Source organism: Sinohyriopsis cumingii, chromosome 6, assembly GCF_028554795.1.
Source record: "Sinohyriopsis cumingii isolate HCF-2022 chromosome 6, ASM2855479v2, whole genome shotgun sequence".
Lineage (NCBI taxonomy): Eukaryota > Metazoa > Mollusca > Bivalvia > Unionida > Unionidae > Sinohyriopsis > Sinohyriopsis cumingii.
In genome coordinates, this window is record NC_142966.1 from 21,141,208 (window position 1) to 21,167,977 (window position 26,770).

Here is a 26,770-nt window from a genome sequence, read left to right on the forward strand (position 1 = left end):
AAGACGTCCTCCAAGTGATGCCTTGCTATCATCGCACTAATTTTCCTTTAGGAAACTCGTGGCGGCGAGAACGTCTTATTCTAGCTGGTACGGATCCAATGGACTCGTACCACTGCTGTTTAGATACCGTTTCTTCTGTGTGACGTACTGTTGTTGTCTCACACTCATATCGTTGGCAGTATTAATGTTACTTCCTTCTTCGTCGGCGAGGTACTATTTAAAATCATTCTATATCTATAAAAAAAAGGAAAATCCGGATGCGAATTACCCCTTTCAACACTTTTGCTCATGTTGATAACAATGCATAGATAATAGGATTGACTGATATTTCGTCACGTATATGGGCTAAATTGGGTTCAATCTTTGCGGTGGAAACTGCCCTTTAAGATGATATCATTCATCTCAGAAGAACCCAAATAAAAAATATCATTCATCTCACACAAACCCCCCCCCCAAAAAAATATCATTCATCTCAGAAGAACCCAAATAAAAAATACCATTCATCTCACAAGATCACAAATAAAAAACTGTATCTGTCCAACTTATTTTTTGTTAGTTTTTTAAAGTCAGAATTTTCCGAACCAGTTTAAATCCACCTTGTGAAAACAGAACTGCTTCAGAAAGAGCCGAAATTCGGTAGTTTTGCCCTGTTCCAGTTCTAACATGCAAGCGTTTTTCCTACTACTGCAATTTGCGTCATTTAATACAAAAGTTGAAAGTAAAAATCCAAATCGGCTAAATGTTTTAAATTTTATCTCAAACGTTTGAAAAACTTTTGCTTTTTTAAAAAAAAAAACGGACATTCACGCTGAATGCATTGTTTCGCATATGAACCCTGAAGTAATCACATTGAGCTGGGTATCTGGTATATAATTAGAATCAGCATAGGCATTTCTGGATAATTAGAATCAACGTAGGCATTTCTTGATAATGAGAGTCAACATAGGCATTCCTGGATTCTGCTTTCAGTTTCAGGAACACATGTTCAAATGTCAAGATTCTCGTTTTGCTCGGAAATTTCTCTGACCTACGAACTGTGAAATAGAACCAGAGTGCGTCATACGGACAGAAAAGTCCTCTGTTTCATATAGATGAGCATGTTTTGTAAGAGAGGCAATCTTGCTTGCTAACATTGACTGTAACATATTTCAACGCGGTTCTCTTGGTGATTCCATCTTGCTCCGCTTCGATTATTTTTTCACGTCGGTAACATTGATGGTCCGTTATAGTTCTTCTATAAATAATGCAATTGTGTAGCACGACTGGCAGACCATGTCCGGACTCATAACATTCAGGTGCAGTGCGTACAAGCACTTCTAGCCAGTTACTGGTGCAACTGTCATTCAATTATATAGCACATATCTACCTGGGAAATATTTAAATCTCCGATCATTGTGCGTTCTTTTCATTTAAAAACACACCAATTATATCACAGCAAAATATATGGCAATTTAAAATGTAATTTATCGGAAGCTTTTAGGAGTCATTTTTGACAAATCTTAAGTGGCAAAAACAAGTAGACAGTCTGTGTTGGTCATTTACATTAGAATTAGAATAAAAAGAGTACCTTAAAAAGGTCCCCAAGTATTCTCTAGTATAATGATTATATACTTCCAACAATTGGCTACTGTTCAACAATACGGGGAAGTTATACTAGTTCCAAACTAAACAGAATTCACAAGCTTCAAATACGAGCAGCTCGTCTGATTCTTGATGTCCACATTGCTACATCATGATCAGACATGTTCACAGAATTAAAGTGATTAAATAAATAGGCGAGGGCATAAAGTGTCTGAAAACAGTTATGTTTTTCAAAGGAGATATTCCAGAATTCTCAGTTATTCTGCAAAGCATCTTCTCCCTACGATCTAAGATTGAATTTTAACAACAATCTAGAATTACCAAAACCTTGCTTTGAACAATTGAAAGGAACTATCCAGTATTCAGAGGCAAATATATGAAATCCACTTCCTATTCAAATTGGACCTGCTGAATCAGTATAATATTTTTACTAATTGGCATGCAATATTTCAAACCTACAAATTAACGAAATGGAAAATATAAATTCAAGTTTGAGTTCTGGATTGATTATTGTTATTCTTCAAATTTATCATTTATCTGTTTTGCAGTTTTTATAAGAGCATATTTACAAACGTAGGTAAAAGGATTTTTATTTTTAAATTCAGTGTATAAACAGCTCTAAACTTTTGTACATAATTTTTTTTCTCAATGAAACGTATAAATGCATGAGAAAGCTTTACTGCATGCCACAACTTTCAGAGTATCCTAGAGTTATATCCAAGCAGAAGTGAACATTAACTGCTACAAATAGAGGGAGATGATGCTGAAAGTCATTTGCAAAGCAAAGTTTATGGTGAGATCAAACAAAAATGTATATGTGAGATCAAACAAAAATGTATATGTGAGATCAAACAAAAATGTATATGTAGTTAAATCCTCCTATTGTCATACTGTATTTAAGTATGCATTTGTAAACAGTTCTTTGCATCACAGGTAAACATTTGTACTTAAAACATATTTATATATACTTTATCAGAGGGCCTCAAGGGAGATTAGTTGTATTTTTATAATTGAATTACCTTCTTTAATTATTATTATTATTATTATTATTATTAACCTTTTACCTCTAACGATCTTCGTCGCCCAAGATCTGTTACACAAGCAAGCCCGTCCTTGTTGAATAATAGTCGAGATCGGTCTTTTCTCAGCCGAATTAACGTTGGTATATTCGTTGGTGAACGTAACCGGGGTGGATTTGTCGGTGAAACAACTTCGTCCTCATTTGACTCCAGGAAGTATAACAATCCATTAGTGTTTCGCAACCGGTGGTGCACTCAGCGATTGAGCGTTTCACGTAAAAATGCTACAACACCATGCTTACCTGTATAAAGTTGGTATTGATACATCATGGTGGTCCTAACTAACAATTTCTATTTGGCTCTTAACAAAATTATATTTGAGTGTATTCAAGGGTCTGGTACTACCACCACTCTGACGAAGATAATCATCGACAAGTAGATCAAAATTATCATTTATAATTAGTATTAGCTGTCAACCGGTCTAATACCACGTCCGTAAATTCCACATCACATTCTATTTAATCTTAAAAAGAAACACCAATAGATGGTTAATTATCAGAGTGGATATATGCAAAGCGCTCATCTTTGGCAATTAATGATATTTATGTTGCATATGTGAAAGATTCTGCAATCTCGTCCAGATTCTTCGTGGCCCAGGCTTATTGTTTTCATTAATAATGTTAACTGACGCCAGCCAGTATAATAACCCGATGTAATAAATAAATACGATTCAGACTCTTGCGCTGTAAGATTTAGATTTATCAAAACCATTCACGTTATCAAGAACAATTTCACCTTCTTTTTATTATACTATTATCAGTTTGTTCTTTTTCCTCTCTTTCATTTGTCAACAGTTTTGACATTTGTGATCTGTTCATTTACGTATTTTTTCATCCGCTCATTAACATTATCAAATTATACTTTGATCAACGGAAACACCATAATTTTTTTATTCCACCATTTATGTGATCTCAACCGGGTTCTTTGAACAGATCATCTGAACCTGTCAACACTATCTTAAATGTCAACGTTAAACGGTTTAAGTTTACCAGTTCGATCTTAAAAATTCACAAGGTCACATGGATTAACAAGATTAGTAAACTAGGTCAAAATCCGTTTTGGTAGCAAACCTGCTTAGAAAGAAAACTTTACTTCCTGCCAGTGCATGCACTGCGACAACTACAAGATGACCGCATTTTGGCCCATCCAACCTAGTTTATATCGTCATAGTTGAATAAACCAGTGGCCGACGACGGACGCTATCGCCCCTGGTTGTGCGTGTCCATTTGAGTCAAAATATTAAACGATGATTCGATGGAATATCGTGCATACCATTGCTAGCAAATCACATTTGCTGGGTTATCAGCATGTATTACAACGGCGTTTTTTCCCCACCATCATACACTACGCTCAGGTACCAATTGTTTCAGTTGCTGTGACATAACCGGTCTTGGATTATCAAGCGAAACTAATTAATACCTCAAGTATTTCTTCTTTTCGCATACGGCTTGGTAATTTGTATTCCATCCTGCCGTGCCATTCGTTTTAGCTGATGCACGTTCGGCGTTAAATCGCTCTCTAATTGTAAGGTACGTCAATAATTTGTTTTAATTTTCTTACTTGACCAAAATCAGAAAGTGCAATAGCTTTAATCCTAGTTATTATTTTGTTTATTTCTGTGTCTGCTTTAACAGCATCAGGTATTTGTGCAGTCATGGGTGTTTGTGCAATAAAAGGTTCATCAAAATCTCTGCCTACGCGCGCAATAACAAAGTTTCTTGGATCGAATGTAAACACAATATATTTTTTCCCCAGTTACTGCCCTTTTATCTCAATAACACAAAACTGTAAATCAGCCCCTTTTAAATAATTAAGTGAGCCTATTTTAGGTCCCTGAGCGAAGTTATATTGTGGCATTAGAAAAACATTCCAGAAAGACGTCTGCGCAAATAACATCGAATGATCCATCACTGAGTATCACGTCAACATATATTTTGTCAGACGTACATACGTACGGAACAATATAACACGCATTGCACAGCTCCACAGTAATTTTCGGATTTTTATGTCTGTATTTCGATTTGTTATATAATTGCAAAAATCATTTATTTTATAGATTTGCTCTTGGATATTTTCATTACTGCTATAATATTTGCTCTTATTATCAGATGATTCATACGTGTAACTCACTTCAGACATTGTTTCAGACGTATTAGTTGATTTTGTCAGCGTCAGGGACTTCATTTATTCCTGCATTATATATCACATAATTTTTAAAAAATCTAGTTCTGCTCATATGCTTGTCCAAGCTTGTATCGTTGCTTTTCTATAATGATTCGTAAGTTAATCAGTTTATCAGTACATTCGTGATATGTGTCCAAGAAAGGAAAAAATCGTTTAAGCTTTTTGGATAAATCTGCTTAATGCATACAAACGAAACAGCGATTTACTTTCTTCTGCCACATTTTCTACATGATTGTCATTTCGAATGTTAACACCATTTTTGGAAACTTACAGCAGTAGAGGAGGGGCAGAATTTTTTTAAATGTAAGCCTGATTGGCAAGATTCCGGTCGCATTTTGAAATCCACCAGGCCAAACCTTTTTTATAACTGAGGAGCCACACACCCGTGACAACAATAACGCACAGTACGCTCCGATGCGGTTTCCGCCAGGTGCAAAAAAAAACAAAACAATTATGGGCCGCACACATCGCTACTGATATTGATACTTGACAGTGTGATGTGCATTTTAGTATATCTGCTGACGGGTGATGTGTAATTAAATTGTTATTTAATAATAATAATAATAATAATAATAATAATAATGAGTGATTCTGCGCTAACTATGGAATCTTGTAGAGCTAAATTAGCTCGACAACGACTAGAGTCAATTAGGACAGCTCGTTCTCCGTGATTCTGTCAAGCAGCAATTATAACAGCGATGGGAAGCTCATGTGGAATTTAAAGAAGGTACAGAGCAGTTATTTAAACCAATTGTCGAACCAAGCAATACAATTGTTACAGCAACTGAGGCAACACAAAAAGTTCTTATGACATTACCCGTTAATATTGCTAGTCATCCACAACCTGCTCCACCACCCCAGCAAACTGTTCAACAACCACCAGCGGAGTCAACTCCGCGTTTTAGAACTGGCATAGAGGATAAATTTACTGAGAAAGGTATTGTCGCTATCAGGGATAAAGACCAAACACTTGATGTCACATTTGGATGGGATCGTAGAGATCAAAACATGAAATATAGATATGCTGACACTCTAAGATCTGCAGATTGGGTTAAAGGTTAATAATAATTGGGTTATATCGCATTCATGATAAGATCAATCAAGTCAAATGGGGAGACAACCATTTTGAATTATATGCCAAATTAGTAAAGAAATGAGCTGCAAAGGAGGAACATGAGAGTGAAAAAGCACGAAATGGAAAGAAGTAGAGAGAAAAAAAATGTCAGATGTAAAAACTAGATCTGAAAAAAGAATCAAGGGTTGAAATCCTCAAACTATCATAAACCACCACCATCATATACTGAAGAAACAGAATTTTACGAAGAAGCAACCAGAAGTGGTCTTCCCACTCGAGATGTGCGAGCACATTGATGTCATAAAGAACAAACCTATCCAGCGATTAACGATAGACTTTGTACTAATGACGTTCTCGATGATGTTGATGGACTGGAAATTCTGATTGGTGGAAAACGAGTCGGCAATAATTGTCCACTGAAATCATCAATGAAACAGCTGACATCTTTCTACGTTTACTTACTGGTAGTGTCATGGAGAGCAGCGTTTATCGGGCACTGATCGATGAAATTGCCGAGAATTACTTCAGTGATTGATCGATTAGATTGGCGATAATAAATAACATGATTTTACAGAACGCTCAACGTACGATTACCAGTATATAAAGTTATCTTCGAAAATGTGATTGGTGATGTTGTTCAAGGTTTATTTAGAAGAATAGCCCTAAAAGCAACAAAATTAGGAATAAAAGCTATCGAAGTCCTTCGTGATAAAGGTATTGTGCTTTTGGTGATGCAGATGGTAAAGTATTCTGGGCAATCCGAGACAGATTCACGCGATTAATACGACCAAAACCACAGCCGCAGCCAGTAAAACTGCCCAGCACCAAAGTGATGCCAGCAAGTGTCAGCAAAATAACAAATCAAACTGCAAATGAACGACTAAAATAATTAGCTGGTGTGCCGTAATCCAGCCCACCAGTAACAAAACAAACAATCAGCCGAGAGAACAAAAATATAACCGCAAGTCTGAAAGCGAGTAATTGCCTGGCTCGACGTCGTTTTAAACAGCAACAAATATAATAAAATTGTTCAAGTGTCTTATCCCGCATTTGACATGGACGCTTCAGAACTTAAAGATGAGTCTGTGCGTGATTATCAATATTATCAAGCACGAGAACCAGGCCAACGTAGACGAATCAAACTACAAGTCCATGATACATCAACGTATTTTCTACAGCTGAGGAATTCACTGACGGTCAGGGTAAATTTGTGCATATACAGCAAATGAAAAATGTGGATTTGTTAATAATGGTATTGTGTCAGTATTTCAAAGTGCCTCATATTTCAACGATAGTAAACAAATCGAAGTATGTAACAATGACTTCGATGTTGCTACGATGATACTCGGCCTTGCAAGATATTCCTATGATTATTCAAGGTCCTCTAGTCTATAAATAACGTTTACGAATGATATTACTGACCTTCCAGTTAGACATAAGACGACCAAGAAACAATGCCAACAAAGCTGACATCGATGTTGTTGTTGTTGTAGGGTTTAATGCCATTTTTAGCACACAATAGGCTATACATGGCGGCCAGTATTAATGGTGGAGGAAGAACCCGGGAAAACCCCGGAAAGAACCACCGACCTACGAGAAGCTACTGACAAACTTTCTCACATACCCACATTAGCCGAATCCGAGACTCAAACCCACGCAGACAGAGGTGAAATGGCAGTGATCCGTAACGGCAAGCTCTTTAGACCACTCTGCCACTCGGGGCCGCTGACATCGATGTAGCTCTGGTAGTCCATGGCAACAATTCATAATTCAACTTGTGATTTGTAACACGACGATCACATGTTAACGCTTGTATTAGATTCAGCTGTGTTGTCATACATCTTTGGATTATGCGAACATGTTAGACAAGTTATCTTCGTTGCCAAACATGCGGTTGACTTAGTTCGAAAATCCACCTACAATGATGCAATCTGGTGAGATAAAAATGTGGAACTATAAAAACTTGTATTATGGATGCCAACGATGACACATTCAATCAATAAGAAACAACGACTGCTCTTCTTCATGGATAGCGGTGGTATGACGACATTGTCATGGTTGACAATGACCATAGACTCAGTTACAAGCACAGCACATTCCTTGACATGGCAGATAGGATCTCAACAGCGAATTTCAGCACCACGACATATTTTCGCTGCATTTTAAGCTAACACAAGATATAGAAAAATCAAGAAAGAAACCCCATGGTGTTTGATAGTATAAGGGTGTCTAAGATATCACTAAGAATAAACGGACACCAGGAACCGTCCGAAGACATAATGTTGAATTACGAACAAAACAACGTACCACGGGTGTTTGCTGAGATTCATGGGGCGTGATCAAAACATTGATACCTGTCTGCAGATATCTCAGCGCGATTTCTCGTCGTTTTATCCGATCTATTATTTATATTTGGAACATCTAGATTTGTTACGACAATCAGTCTTTGACATAATGTGCGAGCCACTGTTAATAATATACCGGTTGGTCCTGGTGAACAATCGCTGTCATATTATCAGACAAAACAATGCAGATCGAAGGCGTATGTGGACGAATGAGGGTCGTTGATGCATCCGTAGAGAATATATGATTTCGCCGTCGACATTGTAATTAAATCATTCATAATATTATTTAAATGATTTCAACACGCCACCATGACACCTGGACAGATTAAAAAACTGCAATTGGCATCAAAAGTGAATTGTTGAACAACGATATCGCTGAAAATCAACATCGTTACAAGGCCCAAATAAACTATCGCTGACTTGAACGTCAGCTCAGACACTTTAATAACGCCCAATAAGTCAAAGACCGGTATTGGACTTGATCCCTGTGCTAATGCGACCAATGATACAGCAAAGACTGGTAGTATATTCCAACTTCTAGCCTCATTACAAGCATTGAATGTTGTTGAAGCTCCAGTTGTTGCAAAAGCAATCGCACTCGGTGCCGTTGGAACAGCTGCCAGCATGGAATTGAAAAAAGAGACCGGACACAGTATAAAAACAATAACAAAAAATGGACAGGGTCTATGATTACCAGGATTGAGCTACGGTTTAAGGTTTGCGACTATCAGGAACGTTTTGCTAAAACTCGCCATGTCCAGTTTCGATTTACTTGATGCTGCTCGATCAAAAATGTTAGAGGAGTTTCTATGTGTGATCAGTTACCGGAACAACCAAACCGCGTTCAAACTGGTATTATTAATCTTGACTGAATCTCAGGCCTTGGTACTCACTGGGTTGAATGAGCGGTTGATCCACGCCATCTTATTTATTTTGATTCGTATTAGTTGGCGCCACTAAAAGGTATCAGTAGTTATTCCGTTGCAGCCCGGATCTGGTATTCAACATTACGAACGCAGACAACATATCAGCTTGTGTGTGGTCCATAAGCACTTGCCGTACTTACTGCTGTGTCAAGATTATCAGAGCCGCCGCTTAAAGTTGTGCATGAGTACACCAGCAGTCGTTTTAAACAGGTTAATACTTTATAATAGTAGATATTTACAGCAGATCTGCTAGAAGCAAGACCCAGGGTGACATTGATTTGTCAGCGTTTGTGACACGGGATCGACTTGCTCATCTTGTGACTCTCACCGGGGTTGACCGGGATGAAGTTGTTTTTCATGATCATTATGGGGGGGGGGGGGCTAAAGACGAACAATATTAAGCGAGTTTTAGGTGTTACCACCGATAATATCTCTTTAGTTCCTTGTACCGAGAAAATCAGACTCAAACCTATCAATCGCAGCCACCAAAATTACAACAATAAACATGTTGCTAAAATTGGCAATATATGACCGGTGAGCTCAACATGAACGGAAATAGAATTTATATTCTGAGAGAAACACCAACAGGCGATGCCACTGAAAAGAAGGAAATGCGTAGACGACAGCGACTCCGCGATCAGTAAGGTGACCCACAGACATTGTGCTAAAACCGGCAATTCAATGCTCGGTGAACTCAGCATGAACGGAAATATAATTGCTAATCTGAGAGAACCAGAGTATAAATATGACGCTGCAACGATGAAATAAGTGGACAAAATAATCTCAACGATAAATTCGTGGATAGTATCAGTGATTGATAGATTAACCACGTCGAGGTCTGAGTATAATGTTCATGTGGCGCCTTTACAAATTTTCGCAGAAACAAATAGATTCGCTACTGATTTCTTCGGAAATCCAATGATTGCCGGCGTTAAGCTCGCTGTCATTGACGAAAAACTCAGAAAGATTGGCGCTGGTCTTCATCAATGCGGTATGCACGGTGGGGTCAGGATCACCAACATGGACAAAACAAAATAACCCATCAAACATACCGCTGAGAAATTTAGGATGTTTACTACATATCTATGGCGTCGTTCAAACCGATGGATTTTCTGGAACTGAGTCAATCATGCTAATTCAAAATTAAGAAGAAATATTTATATTAGATTCCGCAACGACATATTTGGTGGTGTCTGGAATTCGTCGCTAAAACTTCTCAATTTTTATTTAGCGTATAAGACAATAAATACAACACAATATTACAGATATAATCAAATATCATAGAAACTATCATCGACCATCATATGTCAAAAGCCAAATAAATACCTTAGACGTATCATCGGCATCGACAATGTTGTATATGCTTTGTCCTCAACGGTCGTTGGAACAACGACATTAATCGATACGTTATCAGCGATGCACGTGATATCGCCAATCAAAGGAATTGGTGTCGTTGTTGTTGTCGGCGCTGCTAGTATCTTTAATATTGTCGCGAAAAGACTATAAACATGTGCAGGCAAGAAATGTATGAACACAAAGAAATAACGTGGGCGGCGACAAATGCATGTATAAATATCGATAATGTCAACATTGTTAAACGACGGTGTAATATAAGACAGTGAATTTGCTGCAGTTAGTAATATTTATTATTGGTATGACAAGAACGCAAGCGTCCCTATGCCGTCAGGAGATAACGTCAGCGGGGTCGCCACGTAGACTACAAGCGTTATAACACTACATTTTGAATCTGCACAGATAACAATGACCATAGAAATAGCCATACTAGAATAGAATAAGACAACGCCACCGCCGACCACAATCATGTCACCGAAGCCGTAATTCGATATCAGTTTTCCCACTCGGATAAAAGAACCTGATGGTCGGTCATTTCAGATCGCACTGGCACAATTACAAGTTTAGCATGTCTCGCCAAATATCAAATAAAAAAATAAATTAAAAAAAATCATCATCATTATTATTATTGATTATTATAGATACTCTAGTTTTTGTTCCACGGTAAATCAGTTATATAGCCTCGAACCCCGGGCATCCTTGTATGTTTTTCATTAGAGGATAAATATGAACACTTAATTTTGCGAGAGGTCATTATTGCCCATATTGCTTTGAAAATGACCAGCTGGGATATTGGTGTGTCAGTATCGGGGTGTCAGTAAATGAGATAATTTGTTAGATCGATACACATACCTATTATAGCGACCGTCAGTACTAGTTCGTAAATGTCACATTTTTAAAACAAAGGTATGAAAAAAATTAAGGAAAGGACAACAAGATCACAAGGGTCGACACAATGGAACAAGAAGAATTGAATCGTTCGTCAGCATTTTTAAGGTCCATGAACATCGCTAAACCTCTTCTAACGATGCTATGTCCTTATCTCATCGAAGTATCGCCCATTAATCGATGCCTTAACATATATAGTTATTTGTACCCATATGTTATATTCTAGTTCTCAAAATTTAGCGCAGTGTTAAAATTGAACTTAGAGTCTGACGTCACAAACCAGCATACGAATTAAGGCACTCGGAAAATCTAAAAATTTCTCAACCGTTTATTAGTGGAAAAGTTTGTGCATGTTTTGATTACGGAAGAAGTCGAATATTTTCAATGGTCCAAAAATTCAAATGATTTTTCATAATAACAATATTAATAAGTGTTGATTTGTAATACAGGCCATTGGCCCATGCTACATATCCATACATCATGCGGCACAATAAGATGTTTTAGTGCGTAAAAAAGGACATCATATCTTTTGGAAGTGATATACATGAAAGTGATCATTATTGCATTTTCCGAATTAGATGAGATACAAGTATATATTGCACATTAATCACACAAACGAATTTAAGGGGAACCCTAAAACCTGCATGGAGCAAGCTCTTGATGTTGTTCCCGAATCTTATGTAGCAGGAGTCATTGATAAAACGGTTTCTCTAATCTTTAAGGATTTTGTAATAAATATTGCTAAATTAGTCATCAGAACTTTATTAGTACCATTTGGTATAAAAGACCTGGACTTTTCTAAAGTTGGATTTTTGTATATAAAGGTGGGTAAATATTTCCTTCATATATCTCCATATAGCGGACAAGCAGGAATAAAATGGAATTCATTTTCGATGTTAATGTTATAAATTTGACACATTCTTTCCTCATAGCAAATAGTTTCATATAATAATAATAATAATAATAATAATAATAATAATAATAATAATCCTTTACAAAAGACGAGTGTTTTTAATTCATCAGTCTGTAGTTTCGTAAGTGTGTCGCAGAATCTTTCAAAGATTAATTTAAGGTCGAACTTATTATGACTTTTTTAAAGTAAGGACCATCTTTGAACCCACCTTGCTACTACGATAACACCCATTTGCTACGTAGTGAGGTAATTAATACATTGTTACGTTTTGATGTCGTATTCAGGAACTGCTGGATTGACTTGATGCCTGACGTAAATTGCGTATCACGTAAGGGTCAAGTGACACAATATTACGTCACTGTTTATATGGAAATCGCGTACCAAAACATTTAAAATATTCAGAAGGTATTTTTAGCACAAAACTATATTTCTTAACCCTTATATATTTAATTTTACTGTTTCAGGAAACAGATCGCAGGTTGTAGGCCTATACTTCTTTGCTGGGCAATTTTGTTGTTATTTGGTTTGTGTACTCCACCCCATCCCGAAATGGAAGACATAACATATACAAAAATTAATATTATACCACCGAGTTTTGTACTTTTGTTGCTCGGATTGTTTTAAAAAACTCATTTAATTTTTTCCACAGAGTTCATTTGACGTAACAATGAATTCGTCCTCGCTGATAGTTGAGTCAACTTCCAGTGCTCGTGTGATTGCAAATAACATACAACTCACAGCAGGAAAGATAATAGCACTGCCACAACGATGTAAATTTGATGGTAAAAAACACCTAAAGAAAACAGCGCTTTGATAAATGCATCACACTCAATTCATTCTGCATTTTCTGCGATCTTTTCTCAGCAATGACCGATAAAGAATGTGAAGACAGAGAAAGCATTGCTTTCGAAGTCGAGCACACCACTTCTGTTCAATAATCAAAATCCATACTTGAACGATAGAAACGATAGTTCATAAAGACCATTTGGTTGTGTACAGGTGAAACACGACTTTCTTCATCGATGTTTAGGACTGTACACAAATCATCGTGCAAAATGCCATTTCGCACTGTACTGTACACATCAATATATGTAAGCATTCAATCTTTATTCATTTAAAGTGTATTTCATATTTAGCATTAACAAAGATATCGTATTTATTTGGAAAAAATGTCCAGTATTTGGTTCTTAATTAAAGTCTTACTTAAGAGTTTCAGTGATATAAGTATATTACTCAGTGATATACGTATAGTACTCAGTGATATAAGTATAGTACTCAGTGATATAAGTATAGTACTCAGTGAGTATTATGAACAGAAGAGTGTGCGTGGCTTTAAATAAATTGAGTTCATACAGGTATTAACACCCAACAAATTAAAAGAGAATGGGCAGTCCGATTGCTTTAAATCGTAATGACAAAAGAAAATTTTAATTGTATAATCCAAAATCCCACACTAATCTTGCACAGAAAAATAAGTTAATAGTTATAGTTTGTCTGATATGACGTACCGAAGTGGTAGTGATTTTCTGAGTCAAATCAAGGTTCGTAACCAGACCTATGTTTGCTTTTTATAGTCAAATGTTACACATGAAAGAGGTAAGGCCTGGAACAGGATGACAGTAGTGTGTCGCCTGGGTTGGATGCGACAATGTGTGTCGATTTGTACACAGGGGCTCGTTACCAAGAAAATTAAGAGTACCCGTCAATGAATTGAGGACGGGGGGTGGGGTGGGGTGGAATTTGTAACAATATAAAAAGTTGGACTCATTCCCCAAGCCCTCTATTTATTGACGGATGCTCTTAATTTTCTTTGTAATGAATCCTTTGGCCCTGTAGTTTTGTAGCAACAAAATGTGTCGTTGTGTCTGGTAGTTTATTGCGACATCTAAATGACATAAAACCTACAAAATGGATGGAAATTTCTGGTTTCAAAGTGATACATGTACTGAGTATTAGATTCGATAATGCCAATCGGAATACAGCTTTTCCAATGGGTAGCGGATGGCTGTGTTGATGACTCAGTGACAGTGTCGTAAAAATTCCTCTGTATAAACTTTTATCTGATCTGACGAGGGCAATAAACGTTGAAACAACTTGAACAAAGTACATGAATTATGATCATTGTTAGTACTAAAGTAGTGTGTCTTATCTACAAAATGTCCATTTGAAACACCGTTCTCAGCTAGTGGTAGGCTGTATGTAAAGGCACTCAAACGGAAAGAATTAATACTTACTATGTGAATATAGGTCTAATACATGCCTAATAATTTCATGTAGTAACATGTAGTAACCAACCCAACTTGCTTTTAATCAAAACAGAGAGATTTGGTGTCTCTCTTTTTTTTTCCTCACTGTGTGTTTGGTCTTTAGACCTTCACTGGAACCCAGCAGAACCACAACCTCCATTACAGCGGATCTCACCCATATTAAGAAATATTCGGAACAATCTCGTTAAATTCAACGACAGTGTTCATGAATATTACCAAATAATAGAAGGATTCGGAAAAAATATTAACATGAGCGACCCCTAATGGAGAGCAAACTGACACATACGCACGATTTCAAACTGCAAAAAAATAGCAAATAATTTACAATATATTTTAAACATTCAATATTGAAGACGACCGATTTCAACACAGTGGAGAAGAACAGTTATGAAATTACAAGGATGCTGCGTTAATCATGGTGAACAATCAATACGTTTGCCTACAGTTTACAATGCTATCATGTACAAATATTTCCCCAGATGACGAATATTTAAATAAATCATTTTTTATTTTATAGATATTGTCTAACATTACATTTCTGTTATGCAAGATTAATGTAAATTTTTTTTACTACAGTTACTTTTATTTGCATTGAAAACAGAGGTACAAACTTTCCAACAAATTTTTTTACTACAGTTACTTTTATTTGCATTGAAAACAGAGGCACAAACTTTCCAACAAATTTTTTTACTACAGTTACTTTAATTTGCATTGAAAACAGAGGTACAAACTTTCCAACAAATTTTTTTACTACAGTTACTTTTATTTGCATTGAAAACAGAGGTACAAACTTTCCAACAAATTTTTTTACTACAGTTACTTTTATTTGCATTGAAAACAGAGGTACAAACTTTCCAACAAATTTTTTTACTGCAGTTACTTTTATTTGCATTGAACACAGAGGTACAAACTTTCCAACAAATTTTTTTACTACAGTTACTTTTATTTGCATTGAAAACAGAGGTACAAACTTTCCAACAAATTTTTTTGCTACAGTTACTTTTATTTGCATTGAAAACAGAGGTACAAACTTTCCAACAAATTTTTTTGCTACAGTTACTTTTATTTGCATTGAAAACAGAGGTACAAACTTTCCAACATAAGAGGAATGTAAACAATAAAAAGTGTTTATGTATTATCTCACTCCTAATGATATATTGTAAATGCATTTTAAAAGCATATAAGTTGATAGGTTGTTTTAATATAACCATAAAACATTTCCCTCTGATGTCTACCGAATACAAGTTGTGCCATAATCCAGCTCACCATACATTATCAAAAGAGCACTTTTAAAATCAACGAACGTGCAAAAAAGTTTTTTATTATATTAAAATTCTCATAAATTAAATAAGTCTATAGGAAACACAAATATTGTCTATTGTGGAAATGTTATTTCTGAATCCAACTTTAGTCTCAGATGATTTATTTTCGTAAAAGAATTGACTATCCTAATTTTCGTTTTGTGCTGAACACTTTAGCATAGTTGCTTTGTCAACTTTCTTTCTAAAATGGGCACGATAACACCTTTTCCCCAGTTATCTGGTACATAGCCAGTATTCAAGATTATAAGACAAAATGTTTACATACACATTTAACATTACAGAAATTGTGCTTTTCATATATTAATTTCATATATTATAGATCGAACCTGCTTCATTATTTTTAACTTGTTAACACCTTTGAGCATTTCTTCAGTTGTAATTGGGTCATTCAAACAAGAATTATTGACAACATCAGCCGCTTGAACCGTTTCTGTGATTACACGATGGTTACTGTCAGTGTTCACTGAGTTTATTTCTTTAAAATATTCGGAAAGTTCTTACATAGCAAACTCTGAACCGTATTTTTCTTGCCAACATTATTTATCATATTCCAGTATCTCTTTGAATCTTTTGACTGTAAAGTGAGTAATTTCCTTTCCAAAGATTTTTAAAAAAGACAGTAATGTTTTGCAAGAAGTTTCTTATAGTGTCTACCGGCAGTTATCAATTTAGCTTGACTGCATTTCTTTTTAGTTCGTGGACTTTCCTATACAAATGGTAGTGTATTCTGGCTTCATACACTCAGTGACAAACCATGGCTTAGAGTCAGTTTTATTCCTGCGTGCATTTGCAAAAGTTACAACTTGGTGTCCTTTATGAACAAATGTTAGGTCAGCAGAGCTTGTAAAAACATATCCAATGTCACTGATGATTTTATTTACATCGTCTCGCGTTATATTGTCTTTATTGCTGAGTTCCTGCAATTAATAGTCAATATAATTCAAATTGTGAATATTTAAATTCACCTGGAACGCATTTTTCTTCTCTTTTCCCACTCTCTTACGTCTATGTTCTATAACAGGGTTTACTATAATAGAACCACAAGTATAAATATCTAATTAATTAGAAATTGGTATGATAAGGCAGAGTGACTATATGAAAGCAAAGGGTTAAAATCGAGCACTTCACTTTACCTCTTTTAAAAATTGGAAACCACTTAAAGTCGTTAATGGATAATCAGTTATGCTCTTGTCACCAGGTGTACAATTTCAAACTTCTCTGTCTACACCCGCCCTTCCATTACAAATATACATTATTATTTCTATAAAAATTCAATGAAAACATTAAATAACTATTTCTATTTTTGTCTTGTGTGTATCGTACCTGCGGTATATTATATTTGTCTGGACGCTCAGCCCCCTCTATCTAGCCCACTGTGTCATTGTCCAGACTGAATATTTTAGCTTGGTTTATGTTTATAATGCTATTACAGATATCTGATCAGTTAGCACTTCTGTTATTGAAGCCACCAACGAGAAAAATATAACTTGAACTGTTAGAAACATGTCTCATCTCATTTTCTTTTTCACTTAATGCTTCATAAGAGCTATACTCCGAACACGCATATATATATATATATATATATATATATATATATATATATATATATATATATATATATATATATATATATATATATATATATATATCCAACAATGATAAGATCACTACCTGTTTTTTTATTACTTTAAATTTCGATCCATAGGGTATATTCTGATTCCTATTCTACAATATATAGGACGCATTGATGTGCTTCACATTCATGACCTACTTGTCAAGTGCATTTCGAGTACCCACACAAGAGAAGACGTGTTTGCATAATCACTTTTCTTCAAATATTAAATTAGCAAATACAACCAGACAGTCAAATCGAATTTTATAGCTTTCACGTGCCCCGGTCGATGGAAATGACGTAGGTACCGGCCTTACCAACAGGTTGGTCCTATTGCAAAGCCTGTTGTTCCTAGAGATTATTGATTTTTTCCCCATTATTTAATTTCCTTATTATGACATATCTGGGTTTTTGATACAAAGAAACATGAATCTGGATATTATTTATTCGTACTCGGATTTGACAATGATGACGATTATGACCTCTTCTCTGACACACCGGTAGCAATATAGAGTTACATTTGCGCACGAACTTGCAAACGCAGCTATAAAGCTTTTGTAATTATGCATGATACAAATGTACAATGTCAACTACATATTAGTATAAAACGCAAGCACCCTGAGAGCGATAGTTGCAACTATTTCAAAGCTAAATTGTATGCCGGTTGTAAGATTCACGAATTCGTAAATTGGCTTTAAACATAAAGAGACTGATTTGATTCCACCATAAGCATCAGTGTAACACATCGTAACGCCAAGATACTGTAAACAATATACCGATGTTTCCATTACTTGCTCTTTCTCATTTCGTAAAATCATTGCGTCTGTTTTGTTGAAAATCACGAAAATAATTAAAAAGAAAACGTAGATATGTTATTTAAATGGTGATAAAAGGTATTTTCAGTTTCTACATGTATTTAATATTATATGGTAATATATGGTTTTCGTTGTATGTTTTGGTACTATATATTGCTGGTGTATAGCGGGTATTTTACACACTGTCAGCATATAATGGGCATTTTTACATGTTGCTAGTGTATAATGGGTATTATACATGTTGCTAGTGTATAATGGGTATTATACACGTTGCTAGTGTATAATGGATATTATGCATGTTGCTAGTGTATAATGGATATTATACATGCTGCTAGTGTATAATGCGTATTATACATGTTGCTAGTGTATAATGGGTATTATACATGTTGCTAGTGTATAATGCGTATTATACATGTTGCTAGTGTATAATGGATATTATACATGTTGCTAGTGTGTAATGGATATTATGCATGCTGCTAGTGTATAATGCGTATTATACATGTTGCTAGTGTATAATGGGTATTATACATGTTGCTAGTGTATAATGCGTATTATACATGTTGCTAGTGTGCAATGGATATTATACATGTTGCTAGTGTATAATGAGTATTACACATGTTGCTAGTGTATAATGGATATTATAGATGTTGCTAGTGTATAATGCGTATTATACATGTTGCTAGTGTGCAATGGATATTATACATGTTGCTAGTGTATAATGAGTATTACACATGTTGCTAGTGTATAATGGATATTATAGATGTTGCTAGTGTATAATGCGTATTATACATGTTGCTAGTGTGCAATGGATATTATACATGTTGCTAGTGTATAATGGATATTATACATGTTGCTAGTGTATAATGAGTATTACACATGTTGCTAGTGTATAATGGGTATTATACATGTTGCTAGTGTATAATGGGTATTATAGATGTTGCTAGTGTATAATGGATATTATACATGTTGCTAGTGTATAATGAGTATTATACATGTTGCTAGTGTATAATGGGTATTATACATGTTGCTAGTGTATAATGGGTATTATAGATGTTGCTAGTGTATAACGGGTATTATGCATGTTGCTAGTGTGTAATGGATATTATACATGCTGCTAGTGTATAATGCGTATTATACATGTTGCTAGTGTATAATGGATATTACACATGTTGCTAGTGTATAATGAGTATTACACATGTTGCTAGTGTATAATGGGTATCATACATGTTGCTAGTGTATAATGAGTATTACACATGTTGCTAGTGTATAATGGGTATTATACATGTTGCTAGTGTATAATGCGTATTATACATGTTGCTAGTGTGCAATGGATATTATACATGTTGCTAGTGTATAATGGATATTATACATGTTGCTAGTGTATAATGAGTATTACACATGTTGCTAGTGTATAATGGGTATCATACATGTTGCTAGTGTATAATGGGTATTATAGATGTTGCTAGTGTATAACGGGTATTATGCATGTTGCTAGTGTGTAATGGATATTATACATGCTGCTAGTGTATAATGCGTATTATACATGTTGCTAGTGTATAATGGATATTACACATGTTGCTAGTGTATAATGAGTATTACACATGTTGCTAGTGTATAATGAGTATTATACATGTTGCTAGTGTATAACGGGTATTATGCATGTTGCTAGTGTATAATGGATATTATACATGTTGCTAGTGTATAATGAGTATTATACATGTTGCTAGTGTATAATGGGTATTATACATGTTGCTAGTGTATAATGAGTATTACACATGTTGCTAGTGTATAATGGATATTACACATGTTGCTAGTGTATAATGGATATTACACATGTTGCTAGTGTATAATGAGTATTACACATGTTGCTAGTGTATAATGAGTATTATACATGTTGCTAGTGTATAATGGATATTACACATGTTGCTAGTGTATAATGAGTATTACACATGTTGCTAGTGTATAATGAGTATTATACATGTTGCTAGTGTATAATGGATATTATACATGTTGCTAGTGTATAATGAGTATTATACATGTTGCTAGTGTATAATGGGTATTATACATGTTGCTAGTGTATAATGGGTATTTTAGATGTTGCTAGTGTATAACGGGTATTATGCATGTTGCTAGTGTGTAATGGATATTATACATGTTGCTAGTGTATAATGGATATTATACATGTTGCTAGTGTATAATGGATATTATACATGTTGCTAGTGTGCAATGGATATTATACATGTTGCTAGTGTATAATGAGTATTACACATGTTGCTAGTGTATAATGGATATTATAGATGTTGCTAGTGTATAATGCGTATTATACATGTTGCTAGTGTGCAATGGATATTATACATGTTGCTAGTGTATAATGGATATTATACATGTTGCTAGTGTATAATGAGTATTACACATGTTGCTAGTGTATAATGGGTATTATACATGTTGCTAGTGTATAATGGGTATTATACATGTTGCTAGTGTATAATGAGTATTATACATGTTGCTAGTGTATAATGGGTATTATACATGTTGCTAGTGTATAATGGGTATTATAGATGTTGCTAGTGTATAACGGGTATTATGCATGTTGCTAGTGTGTAATGGATATTATACATGCTGCTAGTGTATAATGCGTATTATACATGTTGCTAGTGTATAATGGGTATTACACATGTTGCTAGTGTATAATGAGTATTATACATGTTGCTAGTGTATAATGGGTATTATACATGTTGCTAGTGTATAATGGGTATTATAGATGTTGCTAGTGTATAACGGGTATTATGCATGTTGCTAGTGTGTAATGGATATTATACATGCTGCTAGTGTATAATGCGTATTATACATGTTGCTAGTGTATAATGGATATTACACATGTTGCTAGTGTATAATGAGTATTACACATGTTGCTAGTGTATAATGAGTATTACACATGTTGCTAGTGTATAATGGGTATTATACATGTTGCTAGTGTATAATGCGTATTATACATGTTGCTAGTGTGCAATGGATATTATACATGTTGCTAGTGTATAATGGATATTATACATGTTGCTAGTGTATAATGAGTATTACACATGTTGCTAGTGTATAATGGGTATCATACATGTTGCTAGTGTATAATGGGTATTATAGATGTTGCTAGTGTATAACGGGTATTATGCATGTTGCTAGTGTGTAATGGATATTATACATGCTGCTAGTGTATAATGCGTATTATACATGTTGCTAGTGTATAATGGATATTACACATGTTGCTAGTGTATAATGAGTATTACACATGTTGCTAGTGTATAATGGGTATCATACATGTTGCTAGTGTATAATGGGTATTATAGATGTTGCTAGTGTATAACGGGTATTATGCATGTTGCTAGTGTGTAATGGATATTATACATGTTGCTAGTGTATAATGCGTATTATACATGTTGCTAGTGTATAATGGGTATTATACATGTTGCTAGTGTATAATGGATATTATACATGTTGCTAGTGTATAATGGATATTATACATGTTGCTAGTGTGTAATGGATATTATACATGCTGCTAGCGTATAATGCGTATTATACATGTTGCTAGCGTATAATGGGTATTATACATGTTGCTAGTGTATAATGGATATTATACATGTTGCTAGTGTATAACGGGTATTATGCATGTTGCTAGTGTGAAATGTGTATTTTACACATTACTTTTGTATAATGGGTATTTACTTGTTGCTGTGTATAAATAATGATTATGTTACATGTTGTTAGTGTATCATGGGTATTTTACATGTTTTACCTTAAGACGTGGATCTGGGTTCGAATATTAGTAGAGCACGAATTAAAAATTGCCTAACTCTATGAAAATAGTTCTGTATCTTTGTCTTTGTCTGTATTAGTCTCTGTCTCTCAATCTGTCTCTCTTTCACACATACGCACACGCACACATACACGCACACACACAAACACCCTCCTATGCCTGTGTGGTGGGTTCATGTCCCGAGAATCTCACGAATTATTCCTTCACCAGATATGCTGGCTGCCATGTATAGCCTATCATGTGCGTGATATGGAGGTAAGCCAACAACAACAAAACTTCTTTTTATGCTTAATCAATTGCACCAGTAATAATCATAACCAATTTTGACGTAAGAGGGATTTACTATCTTTATATATATATATATATATATATATATATATATATATATATATATATATATATATATATATATATATATATATATATATATACCACGTATATGAAAATTCTAAATCAAATTGGGTCCTGGCTTGCGTGTTGCTGTATTAAACAGTGCAGATTTTATTAAAGAATTCACAACCGTGGACAACTTTGGTCGAATTAAGCTTTAAGTATAAAAAAGGTTAAGTAAAAGATATCAGATACTCATCTTCCAAAATAAAAGCGTTGGCAATGAAGATGAAACTGACTGCTACTTTCTATATTAAAGATGACTAATTCTGAAATAAATTTTTGTCTGCAAAACTTTTTATCATCTATACTGGCCTTGCACATAGCTTTTATCATTTTAAATCCCAACAACGAAGAAATGGATCTCATGCTGCGCTAAATGTTGGAGGAACTTTATTCAGCAAAACCAACAGCAGCTGGTAGCATCGGTAAGAGTTCTTGAAGTTGTAAGCTTTTTTTGTGAGAGCACATGTAAATGTGCAAAAAGTTCTTCGCGCTGTGCGTTATTGGTTTTCGTGTTTTTTTTTTTTTTTAAGGGACTGCGAATGTAATTGAAATGTATAATAACTTTCATCATATACAGATACTGTTGCAGAATAGGATGATGCGCTGCAAGCAACGGATTTATAAGTAGCCGTGAAGCTCTCTGATTTGTGAATCATTCCCTGGAGGATCTGTGGAAGAAAGATTGTGTCGCGGCACTGTGAAGGCTGCAAGTAATTTGACGTTGATATTTATTCTCATCAGATATATTGTGGTTAGATAATAGTTAATAGTTTTAGATAATAGAAAATAGTTTTGATTTCTTTATTAGTTCAGGATATTTTATAACATTTTCACATCTGGACCACAATGTGGCTCATCTGTCTGTGAACTTTTGTACATCAAGTTTTGTTTGTTGAAGTTCTGACTCATGTTTTGGCTGCAGGATTTCGTTTTCACGTGCTTCATCATCAGAAGAGTCTGGTTCATGATTTTCTTTATCAGACAAATTCATCTCCTGTAATATACTTCTTGGTCATCATATTGTAATCCAAGCTCTCATTAAAATCTTTTCCTCAAAGTGGTCCTTATATTCTCTGGCGCAATTATTTTTATTAGTTGTCTTTTTCTTGCTCAGACGAATGATTCTAGGGTTTCTCTGCCGAGCTCGTTTAATTATACTTCTTACCTGTATCTATATCTATATCGTTTTAGTGAGGCTGTCTGTCTCTTTATTTTACCGTATCATAACTATCAGCTTAAGTTGCAGCTTAATTGCTCTCTCATTAGCGACTGAAGAAAATATTGTTTTCATTGTAGCGTCTACCTTGAACGCAGCTGGATTTATTTTAACAGATTGTAAGGTATAGTATTGTTTTGTGAATCCTATAATGTTACAATGTTTTGACCTGCACGCTCTCAAATTCTCTCTCATCCTGCCTCTCCTCAATCAGCAGCTTAATAATGCTCGCGCACAATACTCACACATTCTTACATGACCTATATGATGTTACTTGCAAGATATGATCGAGCGGTTATGTTTCAAAGTAACTGATATCAGGGTTAGGTTAATCGTTTGCAACTAGCTCTATGTTTGGTGTGTAAAGACGTGTCATCACAGTCCAATTGTTTAGATTTTCGTTAAAACCCAAAAAATAAAATAAAAAAAAATAATTAAAAAAATCCACAAATTTATCATCAGGTAATTTTTGTTTGTTGCCAAAGTGTCAGCAACAGGTGTGACCAAGTTTGTATTTTTTCTTACCAGTGTTGACATCGGTTGTCAAGTTCTTCCAGGTAGCAGCTAAACACCTGGCTCAGGCAGCAGTACGTGGTTGCCAATAATGCTTGATGCTTGAGTGTACACGTTTTAATGTGTACTTAATTTGTAACGTGTGTTGGCTTTTGTTCATGTTTATATATATATATATATATATATATATATATATATATATATATATATATATATATATATATATATATATATATATATATATATATATATATATATATATATATATATGTATATTTAATTTGGTCTTTGGGATTGGCCTTTATTCATAATTAAGGTAGGAGTTTGGGCCTACCTGCATAAGCATTACATAGATAATATTTGTCTATAATTGTAGATCATATATTAAGATCATTATTATTAATCTGTAACCGTTTTGGTGGCCTATCGGTTAGAGCGCCCGCCTTCGGTACGGGAGGTGGTGGGTTCGAACCCTGGCCGAGTCATACCAAAGACTTTAAAAAACGGTACTAACAGCTGCCTCGCTAGGCGCTCAGCCTTAAAGGTCACTGGCCACCTATATTGTACAACGTGCGAAATTATTATAGTTATAAACAAAACGCATTGGTTATGTATGCAAACCATAAAAATGTTTAATTAGACTTAAAACTCCGTTTTATAAAATGAAATAAATATTCGGCAATCTCCGTAAACAATCCGCAGTTTCCGCGTGCCAAACCCGGATATGACGTACATTTATCCCTTCTATTCAACCTAGCCATTCAAGTGCATAATTTCCCCACGTAAATGTCTGTGACATAGCGTATGATCGTGCTTTTGTACAGCAAATATGGTGCATTGTGTTGCATACGGTTGTAACCAAAAGAATGATGATGGGAAAAAGCTGTCTTTCTTTTTCCGAACAACCATGTTTACCAGAAAAAATAGTGTATTTAATCTGTGGGATGGAATAGGGGAGGGATGGGAAAGTTGTATAATTTATGCCGGATTATAGTGAATTTGGCCCAAAGACACGTCGGCCCAACTCGAAATACAATTCGGCCAAACTTAACAATAGTTTGTACGTTCTTTTTCTTCAACAAAAAAGTAGATGCTATGTAAGATAGGTTTTAGGAAGATTTTTTTTAAACCAAACTATTTTGATATTCTTTGAAAGAAAATAATCATACTTCTTAACGTACATATTTATGAGAGAAAACACAAACTGACATATCTTGCTTGTTCTAATTAAAATATTTATATACATTTTTTATGCTAAGAAAATGTATGCATCTGCACAACGACATTCTCAATTTAAGTCTTCCGGTCAAATTATCAATAATCATTTATAAAACAAAAATACGTAACATATAATATTCTACATTATACGTATACATTTTGCTAAGGGTAGTGTACATGAGATATTATAACAAATATGCTTAATTTTAGGGTTTACGTTGTAATACAGCTGCATACAATACATACTAGATTACACATGAGAGAGAGAGAGAGAGAGAGAGAGAGAATATTGTTGAGCATTTTATCAGTATTTAGGTGCTGCAATATGAAACTCTTACCAGTTAATTTTATTTTTTGTTTTTATTTTTCAAGTTGTCTTAGTGTTTGAGCGTAAATTGAAAACTTGTCATTACTGGTCAATTTCGTCAATCATATTTGCTCCATTATTCCGTACAAATTAGAAAGGAAATAATGTTGTGTTTAATTTGTGCGCCCCCCCCCCCCCCCCGTACACACACACACACACAAACTCACGGTACAAAATAAATTGATAAACATACACTTGTTTGAAAATAAAATGAAAGAAATTAATCTTGCATTGTTATCATATATTCATCATGCGAAAATTATTTTCAAAAATTATATATCCACGAATTCCGTATATGTAGCAGATGCCGGCTTGCGTATGCATCCTTAGTGTAGTGTGTATCGCTTATGTCAAATAATAAAATCGCAAATGAGACGAAAGTATCACCCGATTGCTTGAAGGCACCTGCCATTTACGCATGATAAGTTACTTATTGCAAACTGAACCAGATTGTATTGTATCCAGGTTAACTATAAGTCTGTATCTCGCAAATAAATAAAAAAAAATCATTATTTTAAAATACATTTAATGTGAGTGCAAATGATAATCTTTTTGCTAGCATGAGTTACAAAAGTATTACCAAAGCAAGTTATTATTATGTATAATATTTGCCCTGCAAACATCAATTATGATTACATATGGCAAACAAATAGAAGCCCGGGTGATAAACACAACCGGCAGGGAGCAATAAACTCATTGTTTAAATATACCGACGGGATATCAAATACATAGGTTATTTTATTACGATGCAAACCAACCCCGGAAACTTGACTTTGGTATCTTTTTAGTTTGCCGATTTTTTCTTCTGAAGTCGGGCGACAAAAGGAAGTCAAGTTTGGTTCCTTTGGATTCTCTAAGTGTGCCGATTTCTTTCATCATTTTTTTATATAAA